Below are 14,710 nucleotides of genomic sequence, written 5' to 3' on the forward strand. Positions count from 1 at the left end.
ACAGATTAATCCTTACTTGTGGGATATTATCCTCCTGCTAACAGGAAGTGGCAAAGAGCACCACAGCAGAGCTGTGTATATAGCTCCTCCCTTCCCTCCACCCCCAGTCATTCGACCGAAGGTTTTAGGAAGAGAAAGGAAAAGCTAAAAGGTGCAGAGGTGACTGAAGTTTGAAAAAGAAAATAAATACAATCTGTCTTAAAAAAAAAAAAAGACAGGGTGGGCCGTGGACTCGTCGTATCGTAGAAGAAATAAATTTATCAGGTAAGCATAAATTTACTTTTCTTCTACAAGATACGACGAGTCCACGGATTCATCCTTACTTGTGGAATACAATACCAAAGCTACAGGACACGGATGAACAGGAGGGACAAGACAGATACCTAAACGGAAGGCACCACTGCTTGAAGAACCTCTCTCATAAAAATAGCCTCAGAAGAAGCAAAAGTATCAAATTTGGAAAAATTGTAAAAAGTATGAAGGGAGAACCAAGTCACAGCCTTACAAATCTGTTCAACAGAAGCATTGTTTTGTAAAAGCCCATGTGGAAGCCACAGCTCTAGTAGAATGAGCCATAATCCTTTCAGGAGGCTGCTGTCCAGCAGTCTCGTATGTCAGGCGGATGATGCCAAAAAGAAAGAGGTAGCCGTAGCTTTTTGACCCCTACGCTTTCCAGAATAAACAATGAATAGAAAAGATGATTGACGGAACTCCTTGGTCGCTTGTAACTTCAAGGCACGAACCACGTCCAAATTATGTAACAGACGTTCCTTCTTAGAAGAAGGATTAGGACACAAGGAAGGAACAACAATTTCATGATTAATATTCTTATTTGAAACAACCTTAGGAAGGAATCCAGGTTTAGTACGTAAAACCACCTTATCAGAATGGAATATAAGATAAGGCGAATTACATTGTAATGCAGAAAGCTCAGAAACCCTTCGAGCAGAAGAGATAGCAACCAAAAACTAAAAACTTTCCAAGATAACAACTTTATATTTATGGAATGCATGGTTTCAAACGGAACCCCTTGAAGAACATTGAGAACTAAATTCAAACTCTATGGCGGAGCAATTGGTTTAAACACAGGCTTGATTCTGACTAAAGCCTGACAAAAGGACTGAACGTCTGGAACATCCGCCAGACATTTGTGAAGCAAAATTGATAAGGCAGAAATTTGTCCCTTTAAGGAACTAGCTGATAGCCCCTTCTCCAATCCTTCTTGGAGAAAAGACAAAATCCTAGGAATCCTAACCCTACTCCATGAGTAGCCCTTGGAATCGCACCAATAAAGATATTTGCGCCATATCTTATGGTAAATTTTTCTAGTGACAGGCTTACGTGCCTGAATCAAAGCATCAATGACCGACTCAGAGAATCCTCACATAGATAAAATCAAGCGTTCAATCTCCACTCAGTCAGCTGCAGAGAAATTAGATTTGGATGTTGGAAAGGACCTTGAATGAGAAGGTCCTGTCTCAAAGGAAGTTTCCACGGTGGCAGAGAAGACATCTCCACTAGATCCGCATACCAAGTCTTGCGTGGCCACGCAGGCGCTATCAGAATTACTGAAGATCTCTCCTGTTTGATTCTCGCAATCACGCGAGGCAGGAGAGGGAAAGGTGGAAACACATAAGCTAGGCTGAACGACCACGGCACTGCCAAGACATCTATCAATGCGGTCTGAGGATCCCTCGACCTGGATCCATATCTTGGAAGTTTGGCATTCTGTTGAGATGCCATCAGATCCAATTCCGGTCTGCCCCATTGATGAACCAATGCTGCAAACACATCCGAATGGAGTTCCCACTCCCCCGGATGAAAAGTCTGACGACTTAGAAAGTCTGCTTCCCAGTTCTCTACTCCTGGGATGTAAATTGCCGATAGATGGCAAGAGTGAGCCTCCGCCCATCGGATTATCTTGGATACCTCTATCATCGCTGAAGAATTCCTTGTTCCCCCCTGATGATTGATATATGCCACAGTCGTAATATTGTCTGACTGGAATCTTATGAATTTGGCCGAAGCCAACTGAGGCCATGCCTGAAGTGCATTGAATATTATAATATATCTGCACAGGGGGTGCACTGCTTACAGGGCTGTGTACCTTTAACAATAGCATATGTTCACATTTTCAAAGTGAACATTCTATAAGTGAGGCACTAATTTTTAAGAATTATACAAGAATTACACTCAATACTCTCCACACTGCTGGTTACTAACTAACAAACTGCCTACTGACATCTGCTAAGGAATGCTGAGTTAACCTACTGTCTCTTCTGCTTTCAGGTACGTGAATTAAGGCCCTGCATTGAAATCCTGCTATTTCCTGCTTTTCTGTCATTTTACACCAAGTCTCTTTTTGGTACGTGAATTAAGGCCCTGCATTGAAATCCTGCTATTTCCTGCTTTTCTGTCATTTTACACCAAGTCTCTCTTTTTGGTACGTGAATTAAGGCCCTGCATTGAAATCATGCTATTTCCTGCATTTCTGTCATTTTACGCCAAGTCTCTCTGTGTATATATATATATATTGAGCACATGAATTTAGGCTGTTAAAATTAAGTCCTGCATTTTTGTAATGATTTTTCCCAATGTCTCAATTCTAATGTCTAGTTAATTGCCATGTGATGCTCAATCCTTATCAATACTTGCTATAACTCTAAAATGTATAGTTCTTTTATGTCACAGTTTTAACCCCCTCCAAATTTTATTGTCTGTTTACTTAACTCATCTCAGCCTGAGCAGATTCTAACATTCCAATTGGCCTTACCAACTGTCTTTGATTAGCAATTAACTAAATTTAGTGGACTCAGCTGACTGCCCTACCTGTATATATTTCAGACTAGTTTGGGGATGTGTACTGCACAGGGGGTGCACTGCTTACAGGGCTGTGTACTTTTTAACAATAGCATATGTTCACATTTTTAAAGTGAACATTTTATAAGTGAGGCACTAATTTTTAAGAATTATACAAGAATTAAGTGAACATTTTATAAGTGAGGCATTAATTTTTAAGAATTATACAAGAATTAAGTGAACATTTTATTAGTGAGGCACTAATTTTTAAGAATCATACAAGGATTGAACAAGGATTGGGCAAGGGGCAAGACACAAGGCAAGTACTGTTGTAATACTGTGTTTTATGTATCTCATTGTATCCTTTTGCAAGTGCTGCTGTAACACTGTGTCTTATGTGTTTACTTGGTTCCCACTTTCATAATAATGCTCAATATCTTCATACTCCTTTTTGCTACCTCTTGTCTCTATAACAAACTACATTACTCACTTACTCCTTCTCCACCTGCACTGTTCATTAGCCCATCTCTCTTATACTCACCTTACTTTTGTACTCATGAACTTTACCTATTCCTAAACACTCTCTCTCCCCCCTGCACTTCAGCCAAACAACAGTCTCATTACTGCAAATCTGCTTCTCATCTCACTCTCCCTCTTGCTCATAGTAGCTGCTGGCGACATCTCCCCTAATCCTGGTCCCTCACAACCTCCTAACCTTTCACATCCTTGTGTGCCTTTCAATAGACTTCATAAACTAAACTCTGGTAACCTTAATCGCATTCCTCTTACATCTAAAACCCCCTCCCCCTTCACTTGTGCACTCTGGAACTCTCGCTCTGTTTGCAACAAGCTCACTTCTATCCATGATCTCTTTATCTCCCACTCTCTTAACCTTCTGGCTCTTACAGAAACCTGGCTCTCTGCTTCAGGCACAGCATCCACTGCTGCACTGTCACATGGGGGTCTCCATTTCAGCCACACTCCTAGGTCTGGCAATAGACAAGGAGGTGGTGTCGGTATTTTACTTTCCTCTCGTTGCACCTTCCAACAAATACAGCCCTTCTCTTCACTCACATTTTCTTCATTTGAAGCACACATGATTCGGTTATTCTCTCCCCTCTCTATACGTGTTGCAGTCATATACCGCCCCCCTGGCTCCCCAACTCAATTTTTAGATCACTTTGCTGCCTGGCTTCCTTATTTCCTTTCCTCAGACACCCCTGCCCTCATTCTTGGCGACTTTAACATCCCTCTTGACAATCCCAATGCCTCCTCTGCAATACAACTTCTTCAACTGACTTCCTCTTTCGGCCTGTCACAATGGACTGACTCTCCCACTCACAAAGATGGTCATTCCCTTGATCTGATTTTCACCTATCGATGCACTCTTTCAAATTTAACAAACTCCCCTTTTCCTCTCTCTGACCATCATCTTCTAACTTGCAACATCACTTCCCTACCTACAACTTCCCCCTCCCTCTACCCCTCACACCAAACTTCACAGAAGCACTAAGTCACTAGATCTGCATCAGCTCGCTAGCTCTCTCAAACCTCTCCTCTCATCCATCACCTCCTTCTCCTGCCCTGACCAATCTATCTGCCAGTATAATTCCACCCTTACATCGGTCATTGACACTCTGGCCCCTCCAACCTTAGCTCAGAAACCACACTCTCATCCTCAGCCCTGGCATACTCCTCTGACACGATACCTACGCAGATGCTCCCGTACTGCTGAGCGACATTGGAGGAAATCTCGGAGTTCAGCTGACTTTCTTCACTACAAGTTCATCCTGAACTCCTACTATTCTGCCCTTAATCTTTATAAGCCACAATATTTTTCTAATCTCATCTCTACTTTTTTCTCTAACCCTAAACGTCTGTTCTCCACGTTCAACACTCTTCTCCGCCCACCCCCACCTCCTAACACAACCTCTCTCAGCTCAAGATTTTGCAAGCCACTTCAAAAACAAAATTGGCTCCATCAGAAGTGAAATCAGCTCTCAACATACTTCCAATCTCCCACCCCCTCAAAAGCTCACGATCACCCAAAACCCAAATATCCAAAAATGCAGCTCTTTTGCCCCTGTTAATGAGGATGAAGTTTCTGCCCTTATACTGTCCTCCCACCTCACTACCTGTCCCCTCGACCCCATCCCCTCACAGTTACTCCCCTCCCTCTCTCCTACCCTCACCCCCATACTCGCACACATTTTCAACCTCTCCCTCAGCACTGGTATATTTCCCTCATCTGTAAAACATGCATTGGTCACACTTATCCTCAAAAAACCTTCCCTTGATCCAACCTCCCCTTCCAATTACCGCCCTATTTCCCTACTCCCTCTTGCCTCAAAGCACCTCGAAATGCTAGTTTACGCACGTCAATCCCATTTCCTTACACTAAACTCTCTTCTTGACCCACTGCAATCTGGATTTCGTTCCCATCACTCTACAGAGACAGCAATTATCAAGGTTACCAATGACCTACTTACAGCAAAATCCAAAGGCCACTTCTCTCTGCTTATCCTCCTTGACCTGTCTGCAGCCTTTGACACTGTTGACCACCCTCTTCTGCTCCAAACCCTCCAATCCTTCGACATCTGTGACACAGCTCTCTCGTGGTTCTCTTCCTATCTGACTAACCGTACATTTAGTGCAGCCTTCTCCGGAGCATCCTCTGCCCTGTTACCACTTTGTTGGGATACCTCAAGGCTCTGTCCTTGGTCCCCTTCTCTTTTCAATCTACACGTCGTCACTAGGTTCCTTAATAAAGACACATGGGTTTCAATACCATTTGTATGCCGATGACACCCAAATCTACCTCTCTGCACCAGACCTACCTCCTTCCTTACTAACCCGTGTCACTAACTGTCTTTCTCACATCTCATCTTGGATGTCCTCTCACTACCTTAAGCTAAATCTCTCCAAAACTGAACTCCTTATTTTTTCCCCTTCTTCCAATGTCTCCACCCCCAAAATTTCTATAACTGTTGATAATTCCATCATTACCCCTACCCCGCACGTCCGATGTCTTGGGGTCACACTTGACTCAGATCTTTCCTTCACTCCTCACATTCAGTCCTTGGCTAAAGCCTGCCCGCTTCCACCTTAAAAACATTGCTAAAATTAGACATTTCCTTACACAAGATACAACCAAGATTTTAATCCACTCTCTCATCCTTTCCCGTCTCAACTACTGCAATTCCGTCCTCTCTGGTCTACCTAGCTGCCGCATAGCTCCTTTACAATCCATTATGAATGCCTCTGCTAGGCTCATCTTCCTTACTCGTCGCTCTTCATCTGCTGCACCTCTCTGCCAATCCCTTCACTGGCTTCCTCTTGCCTCTAGGATTAAACATAAAATCCTCACCCTGACATATAAAGCTCTCAACTGCACTGCTCCCCCCTACATCTCAGAACTTGTCTCTAGATACTCTCCCTCCCGTCCCCTTCGATCAGCTTAGGATCTCCTCCTCTCCTGTTACTTCCTCACATTCACAGGACTTCTCCAGACTGGCCCCCATCTTGTGGAATGCCCTGCCTCGCTCCATAAGACTCTCCCCTAGTTTTAACAGCTTCAAGCACTCCCTAAAAACTCTACTATTCAGGGATGCATACAACCAACACTAACCTTTCCTAACGACATTGCTTTACCCTTGAACCCCTTAGATTGTAAGCCTATGGGCCCAGCTGTTTACAGATCGCTTCATGAGAGCCGACTACAACAGTGAAACTCTCAGCAGGACCCTCTACCCACTTGACCCCTACAAAAGCTATCCTGTACACCGACTGTTTACTGCGCTGCGGAATCTGTTGGCGCTCTACAAATACCTAATAATAATAATAATAAAATAATAATAATAATATTGCCCTCAGTTCCAGAATATTGATTGGAAGTAGAGACTCCACCTGAGTCCACACACCCTGAAGCCTTCAGGGAATTCCAGACTGCACCCCAGCCTAGAAGGCTGGCGTCCGTCGTCACTATTACCCATGAGGGTCTGCGGAAGCATGTCCCTTGGGACAGATGATCCGGCGATAACCACCAAAGAATTGAGCCTCTGGTCTCTTGATCCAGAAGTATCTGAGGAGATAAATTTGCATAGTCCCCATTCCACTGTCTGAGCATGCACAGCTGCAGTGGTCTGAGATGAAAGCGAGCAAACAGGATGTTGTCCATTGCCGCTACCATTAATCCAATGACCTCCATGCACTGAGCCACTGATGGCCGAGGAATGGACTGAAGTGCTCGGCAAGTATTTAGAAGCTTCGATTTTCTGACCTCCGTCAGAAATATTTTCATCTCTACCGAGTCTATCAGAGTCCCCAGGAAGGGAACTCTTGTCTGTGGAACCAGTGAACTCTTTTCTATGTTCACTTTCCAACCGTCAGTTCTTAGAAACGACAACACAATCTCAGTGTGAGATTTGGTCAGATGATAGGTTGACGCCTGGATCAAAATATTGTCCAGATAGGGCGCTACTGCTATGCCCCACGGCCTGTGAACCGCTAAAAGGGACCCCAACACTTTTGTGAAGATTCTTGGAGCTGTGACCAACCCGAAAGGAAGAGCCACAAACTGCTAGTGTTTGTTTAGAAAAGCAAACCTTAGAAACTGATGATGATCCTTGTGAATCGGAATGTGAAGGTATGCATCCTTCAGGTCCACGGTGGTCATGTATTGACCCTCCTGGATCATTGGTAAGATTGTCCGTATAGTCTCCATCTTGAACTATGGAACTCTGAGAAATTTGTTTAGACCTTTGAGATCTAAAATGGGTCTGAAGGTTCCCTCTTTTTTGGGAACCATGAAAAGATTTGAGTAAAACCCCTGTCCCTGTTCCAGCTTTGGAACTGGACAAATTACTCCCATGGTATAGAGGTCTTCTACACAGCGTAAGAACGCCTCTCTCTTTGTCTGGTCTGCAGACAAACGTGAAAGATGAAATCTCCCTTTTGGGAGACAATTCTTGAATTCCAGTAGATATCCGTGGGTTACAATTTCCAATGCCCAGGGATCCTGAACATCCCTTGCCCAAGCCTGAGCAAAGAAGGAAAGTCTGCCCCCTACTAGATCCGGTCCCGGATCGGGGGCCGCCCCTTCATGCTGTCTTGGTAGCAGCAGCGGCCTTCTTAGCTTGTTTACCTTTATTCCAAGCCTGGTTAGGGCTCCAGACTGACTTGGATGGAGCAAAATTCCCTTCCTGCTTAGTAGAGGAAGCAGAGGGTATTCCCTTAAAATTTCGAAAGGGACGAAAATGGTTTTGTTTACCCCTCATCTTAAGATACTTGTCTTGAGGTAGGGCGTGACCTTTACCTCCAGTAATGTCAGAAATGATCTCTTTCAATTCAGACCCGAATAGGGTCTTACCCTTGAAGGGAATAGCTAAAAGCTTAGATTTGGATGACACGTCAGCAGACCACGATTTTAACCATAATGCTCTGCGCGCCAAAATGGCAAAGCCTGAATTTTTCGCCGCTAATTTAGCAATTTGAAAAGCAGCATCTGTGATAAAAGAATTGGCAAACTTGAGAGCTTTAATTCTGTCCAAAATTTACTCCAAAAGGTGTCTCTTCCTTCAGAGACTCTTCTAGGGCGTCAAACCAGAAAGCCGCTGCAGTAGTTACTGGAACAATGCAGGCTGTAGGCTGTAAAAGAAAACCCTGTTGAACAAATAATTTCTTTAGAAGACCCTCTAACTTTCTATCCATAGGATCTTTGAAAGCACAAGTGTCCTCGATAGGTATAGTTGTACGCTTAGCTAGGGTAGAAATAGCTCCCTCCACCTTAGGGACCGTCTGCCAAGAATCCCGAATGGTGTCTGATATAGGAAACATTTTCTTAAAATTAGGAGGGGGAGAAAAAGGTATACCTGGTCTATCCCATTCCTTTTTAACAATTTCCGAAATTCTTTTAGGAACCGGAAAAACATCAGTGTAAGTAGGCACCTCTAGATATTTATCCGTCTTACACAACTTCTCTGGAGGAATTGTAATAGGGTCACAATCATCTAGAGTTGCTAAAACCTCCCTGAGCAACAAGCGGAGGTGTTCAAGTTTAAATTTAAAGGACGTGACGTCCGAATCTGTCTGAGGCAACCCATTTCCTGAATCTGAAAGTTCTCCCTCAGACAACAATTCCCTGACCCCCAAATCAGAGCACTGTGAGGGTACATTGGAAATGGCTAATAAAGCATCAGAGGGTTCAGTATTTGCATTAATACCTGGCCTACTGCGTTTACCCTGTAATAATGGTAATTTAGATAAAACCTCTGTAAGGGTAGTTGACATGACTGCAGCCATATCTTGCAGAGTAAAAGAAGTAGACGCACTAGAAGTACTTGGTGTCACTTGAGTGGGCGTTAAAGGTTGTGACACTTGGGGAGAATTAGATGACATATCCTGATTCTCTTCAGACTGAGAATCATCCTTAAACAAACTTTCATTACCTAAAATATGTTCTTTACAGTGTAAGGCCCTTTCAGTACAAGAAGGACACAATGTAAGAGGGGGTTCCACAATGGCTACTAAACACATAGAACACTGACTTTCTTCAATGTCAGACATGTTGAACAGACTAGTAATAACCACAACAGTCGTTAAATACTTTATTTATTGAATTAAACAATATTTGAAAAAAACGTGTACTGTACCTTTAAAAAATAAAAGCGCACAATTTTTTCCCTAAACTGCTAGAAAACGCTAATAACGTTAAATAGTTAAATACACTTATACGTAAGTGCCAAAAATTATTGCACCCTAAGGCAAGGGGTGAAATTACCCTCTACAGGATGAATAAACAGAAAAAAACTGTATTAGAATGAAAAAACAACCCCTGCACCTCACCACAGCTCTGCTGTGGTGCCTACCTGCCCCCAGGGAACTGCAGAACGACTCGACACCAATCCGGTCAGCAAAAACAAGGTTTGGGCCCAACCGGAGCCAATGCCTGCTTTCTCTCTCCTCAAAGTAAACTGCACGTCTAAGGCTCGAAAACTAGGCCCCGCCCACTATGGACGTCGCATTAGCCGACTAAGCAACCGCATGGGAAGCGGTTTAGAATAAGCCATGTGGTATTAAAATATGTTCTTTATCCAAACAAATGTATAAACATGGCAATCTTTAGATTTTTAATTGTTATACATGTAATGAGTAAAAGCGGAAAAATCTAAACCATGTGGTCCCAAAAACCAATTCTCATATCACAGTCATCTCTCCCAGTGTCTTTTGCAATAAAACTCTGCATGAAGCCCATTTATATAAAACATACAAGGAGCTCAGTAATACCCTCTTACTAGTTAAAGGTGTACTGCTTACCCCTTTCCCCATTTTGGAATTAAGTCAGCCAATTCTGATGTACAAAGTCTCCTCAGAAATAAATGACTGAACATACCTCAATGCTGCTTGTAGCATACAAACGTTCTCCACACTGAAGATTTCTCTTGTACTACCTTCAGGACTTCTGTGGGAAACAGCCAGGATCTTAGTGACAGCTGCTAAGGTCATCAACCTCAGGGAAGAAATCTTCTATGTTCTCCCTGATGAAAATAGTACTCACCGGTACCATTTAAAATAAAAAACTTCTTGATTGAAGAAACTAAAAATGAACACCTCTTTCACTTTACCTCTTCCTATTACTACATAGGCAAAGAGAATGACTGGGGGTGGAGGGAAGCGAGGAGCTATATATACAGCTCTGCTGTGGTGCTCTTTGCCACTTCCAATTAGCAGGAGGATAATATCCCACAAGGATGAATCCGTGGACTCGTCGTATCTTGTAGAATAAATCAGGCTTTCAATGTATCATACATTGCAGTGTTGTCTAATGGGCACACCTCTGACTGATTCTACTGAACATCCTGCTAAAATTTAAAGAGACAGTCTAGTTTAAATTAAACGTTCATGATTCAGATAGGGCATTCAATTTTAACCCTTTGAGTGCTAAGCACTTTCCCACCTGGGTGCTCAGCTGTTTTTAATTATTTATTTATTTTAACTTTAGTTTTTTTCCATATCCCCAAGACTTACTGTTGGAAAGGTTAGGCGATTACCTTACTAATGGTGGGTATTGGGGGTCTGTAGCTGCTTAGATGCCTGAGATACAGACTTCTAAGCAGCATGCCCCCTTTTCCTATACTTAACATTGTCATTTTGTTAATATATTTTGCGTGGTGACGTCATCACGCAAAACGGGAAGCCACAGCAATGCCTGTCACTATACAGGCACGATTGCCGGGGTAGGAGCGGGTGGGAGCCCCCAGATCTCCCTCAAGGTGGGAGAGTGCCATTGATGGCTCTGAGCCGTTGTTGGCACCAGAGTGGTAAACTCTGCGACGGCTCAGAGCTATCGTTAGCACTCAAAGGGTTAAACAACTTTCCAATTTACTTTTATCATCAAATTTGCTTTGTTCTCTTGGTATTGTTTGTTGAAAGCTAAACCTAGGTAGGCTCATATGCCAATTTCTAAGCCATTGAAGGCCGCCTCTTATCTCAGGGAATTTTGACAGTTTTTTACAGCTAGGCAGCGCTAGTTCATCAGTGTCATATAGATAACATTGTGCTCACTCCCGTGGAGTTACCTAGGAGTCAGCACCGATTGGCTAAAATGCAAGTCTGTCAAAAGAACTGAAATAAGGGGGCGGTCTGCAGAGACTTAGATACAAGGTGATCACAAAGGTAAAAAGTGTATTAATATAACAGTGTTTTCTCTGCAAAACTGGGGAATGGTAAATAAAAGGATTATCTATCTTTTTAAACAATAACCAATTCTGGAGTAGACTATCCCTTTAAGCCAAAAATAAGCTAAAATGATCTACTATTCATTTTTTTTTCCCAATCTTTCTTGCACAATTATTAAAACATTTATGTTAATGTAAGCAATTTATTTGTGCTTTGGTTAGCAGAAAGAAATGTATGATATTACAAAGTATTCCACTGCCCCATCCTGGCTACTTCATCATGCCACCAGGCTGGTTAAAGTTTCTGTGCAGAACATTGCATTATAATCAGTGGGAGAGAATTGGCAAGTTAAATTATTTTGCTTTTAGGGAAACTAAAAACATTAAAAAATCATACATATAAAAAAACAAAAACGTATAACTAAGTGTTAAAAACATAATTTATGTAAGAACTTACCTGATAAATTCATTTCTTTCATATTAGCAAGAGTCCATGAGCTAGTGACGTATGGGATATACATTCCTACCAGGAGGGGCAAAGTTTCCCAAACCTCAAAATGCCTATAAATACACCCCTCACCACACCCACAATTCAGTTTAACGAATAGCCAAGAAGTGGGGTGATAAGAAAAAAGTGCGAAAGCATATAAAATAAGGAATTGGAATAATTGTGCTTTATACAAAAAAATCATAACCACCACAAAAAAGGGCGGGCCTCATGGACTCTTGCTAATATGAAAGAAATGAATTTATCAGGTAAATTCTTACATAAATTATGTTTTCTTTCATGTAATTAGCAAGAGTCCATGAGCTAGTGACGTATGGGATAATGATTACCCAAGATGTGGATCTTTCCACGCAAGAGTCACTAGAGAGGGAGGGATAAAATAAAGACAGCCAATTCCTGCTGAAAATAATCCACACCCAAATAAAAGTTTAATGAAAAACATAAGCAGAAGATTCAAACTGAAACCGCTGCCTGAAGTACTTTTCTACCAAAAACTGCTTCAGAAGAAGAAAATACATAAAAATGGTAGAATTTAGTAAAAGTATGCAAAGAGGACCAAGTTGCTGCTTTGCAAATCTGATCAATCGAAGCTTCATTCCTAAACGCCCAGGAAGTAGAAACTGACCTAGTAGAATGAGCTGTAATCCTTTGAGGCGGAGTTTTACCCGACTCAACATAGGCAAGATGAATTAAAGATTTCAACCAAGATGCCAAAGAAATGGCAGAAGCTTTCTGGCCTTTTCTAGAACCGGAAAAGATAACAAATAAACTAGAAGTCTTTCGGAAAGACTTAGTAGCTTCAACATAATATTTCAAAGCTCTAACAACATCCAAAGAATGCAACGATTTCTCCTTAGAATTCTTGGGATTAGGACATAATGAAGGAACCACAATTTCTCTACTAATGTTGTTGGAATTCACAACTTTAGGTAAAAATTCAAAAGAAGTTCGCAACACCGCCTTATCCTGATGAAAAATCAGAAAAGGAGACTCACAAGAAAGAGCAGATAATTCAGAGACTCTTCTGGCAGAAGAGATCGCCAAAAGGAACAAAACTTTCCAAGAAAGTAATTTAATGTCCAAAGAATGCATAGGTTCAAACGGAGGAGCTTGAAGAGCCCCCAGAACCAAATTCAAACTCCAAGGAGGAGAAATTGACTTAATGACAGGTTTTATACGAACCAAAGCTTGTACAAAACAATGAATATCAGGAAGATTAGCAATCTTTCTGTGAAAAAGAACAGAAAGAGCAGAGATTTGTCCTTTCAAAGAACTTGCGGATAAACCTTTATCTAAACCATCCTGAAGAAACTGTAAAATTCTCGGAATTCTAAAAGAATGCCAAGAAAAATGATGAGAAAGACACCAAGAAATATAAGTCTTCCAGACTCTATAATATATCTCTCTGGATACAGATTTACGAGCCTGTAACATAGTATTAATCACAGAGTCAGAGAAACCTCTTTGACCAAGAATCAAGCGTTCAATCTCCATACCTTTAAATTTAAGAATTTGAGATCCTGATGGAAAAAAGGACCTTGCGACAGAAGGTCTGGTCGTAGCGGAAGAGTCCACGGATGGCAAGAGGCCATCCGGACAAGATCCGCATACCAAAACCTGTGAGGCCATGCCGGAGCTACCAGCAGAACAAACGAGCATTCCTTCAGAATCTTGGAGATTACTCTTGGAAGAAGAACTAGAGGCGGAAAGATATAGGCAGGATGATACTTCCAAGGAAGTGATAATGCATCCACTGCTTCCGCCTGAGGATCCCGGGATCTGGACAGATACCTGGGAAGTTTCTTGTTTAGATGAGAGGCCATCAGATCTATTTCTGGAAGCTCCCACATTTGAACAATCTGAAAAAATACCTCTGGGTGAAGAGACCATTCGCCCGGATGCAACGTTTGGCGACTGAGATAATCCGCTTCCCAATTGTCTATACCTGGGATATGAACCGCAGAGATTAGACAGGAGCTGGATTCCGCCCAAACCAAAATTCGAGATACTTCTTTCATAGCCAGAGGACTGTGAGTCCCTCCTTGATGATTTATGTATGCCACTGTTGTGACATTGTCTGTCTGAAAACAAATGAACGATTCTCTCTTTAGAAGAGGCCAAGACTGAAGAGCTCTGAAAATTGCACGGAGTTCCAAAATATTGATCGGTAATCTCACCTCCTGAGATTCCCAAACTCCTTGTGCCGTCAGAGATCCCCACACAGCTCCCCAACCTGTGAGACTTGCATCTGTTGAAATTACAGTCCAGGTCGGAAGCACAAAAGAAGCCCCCTGAATTAAACGATGGTGATCTGTCCACCACGTTAGAGAGTGTCGTACAATCGGTTTTAAAGATATTAATTGAGATATCTTTGTGTAATCCTTGCACCATTGATTCAGCATACAGAGCTGAAGAGGTCGCATGTGAAAACGAGCAAAGGGGATCGCGTCCGATGCAGCAGTCATAAGACCTAGAATTTCCATGCATAAGGCTACCGAAGGGAATGATTGTGACTGAAGGTTTCGACAAGCTGAAATCAATTTTAGACGTCTCTTGTCTGTTAAAGACAGAGTCATGGACACTGAATCTATCTGGAAACCCAGAAAGGTTACCCTTGTCTGAGGAATCAATGAACTTTTTGGTGAATTGATCTTCCAACCATGATCTTGAAGAAACAACACAAGTCGGTTCGTATGAGATTCTGCTAAATGTAAAGACTGAGCAAGTA

General features: G+C 42.2%; 1 protein-coding gene across 1 annotated transcript in view; it reads right to left on the reverse strand.

Moving 5' to 3' along the window:
- The window catches only part of RAB11FIP5 (RAB11 family interacting protein 5), a 355,500-nt gene that overhangs the window by 177,670 nt on the left and 163,120 nt on the right, over positions 1–14,710 (reverse strand). The gene's annotated exons all lie outside the window — the stretch shown is intronic.

Source organism: Bombina bombina, chromosome 2, assembly GCF_027579735.1.
Source record: "Bombina bombina isolate aBomBom1 chromosome 2, aBomBom1.pri, whole genome shotgun sequence".
Classification (NCBI taxonomy): domain Eukaryota; kingdom Metazoa; phylum Chordata; class Amphibia; order Anura; family Bombinatoridae; genus Bombina; species Bombina bombina.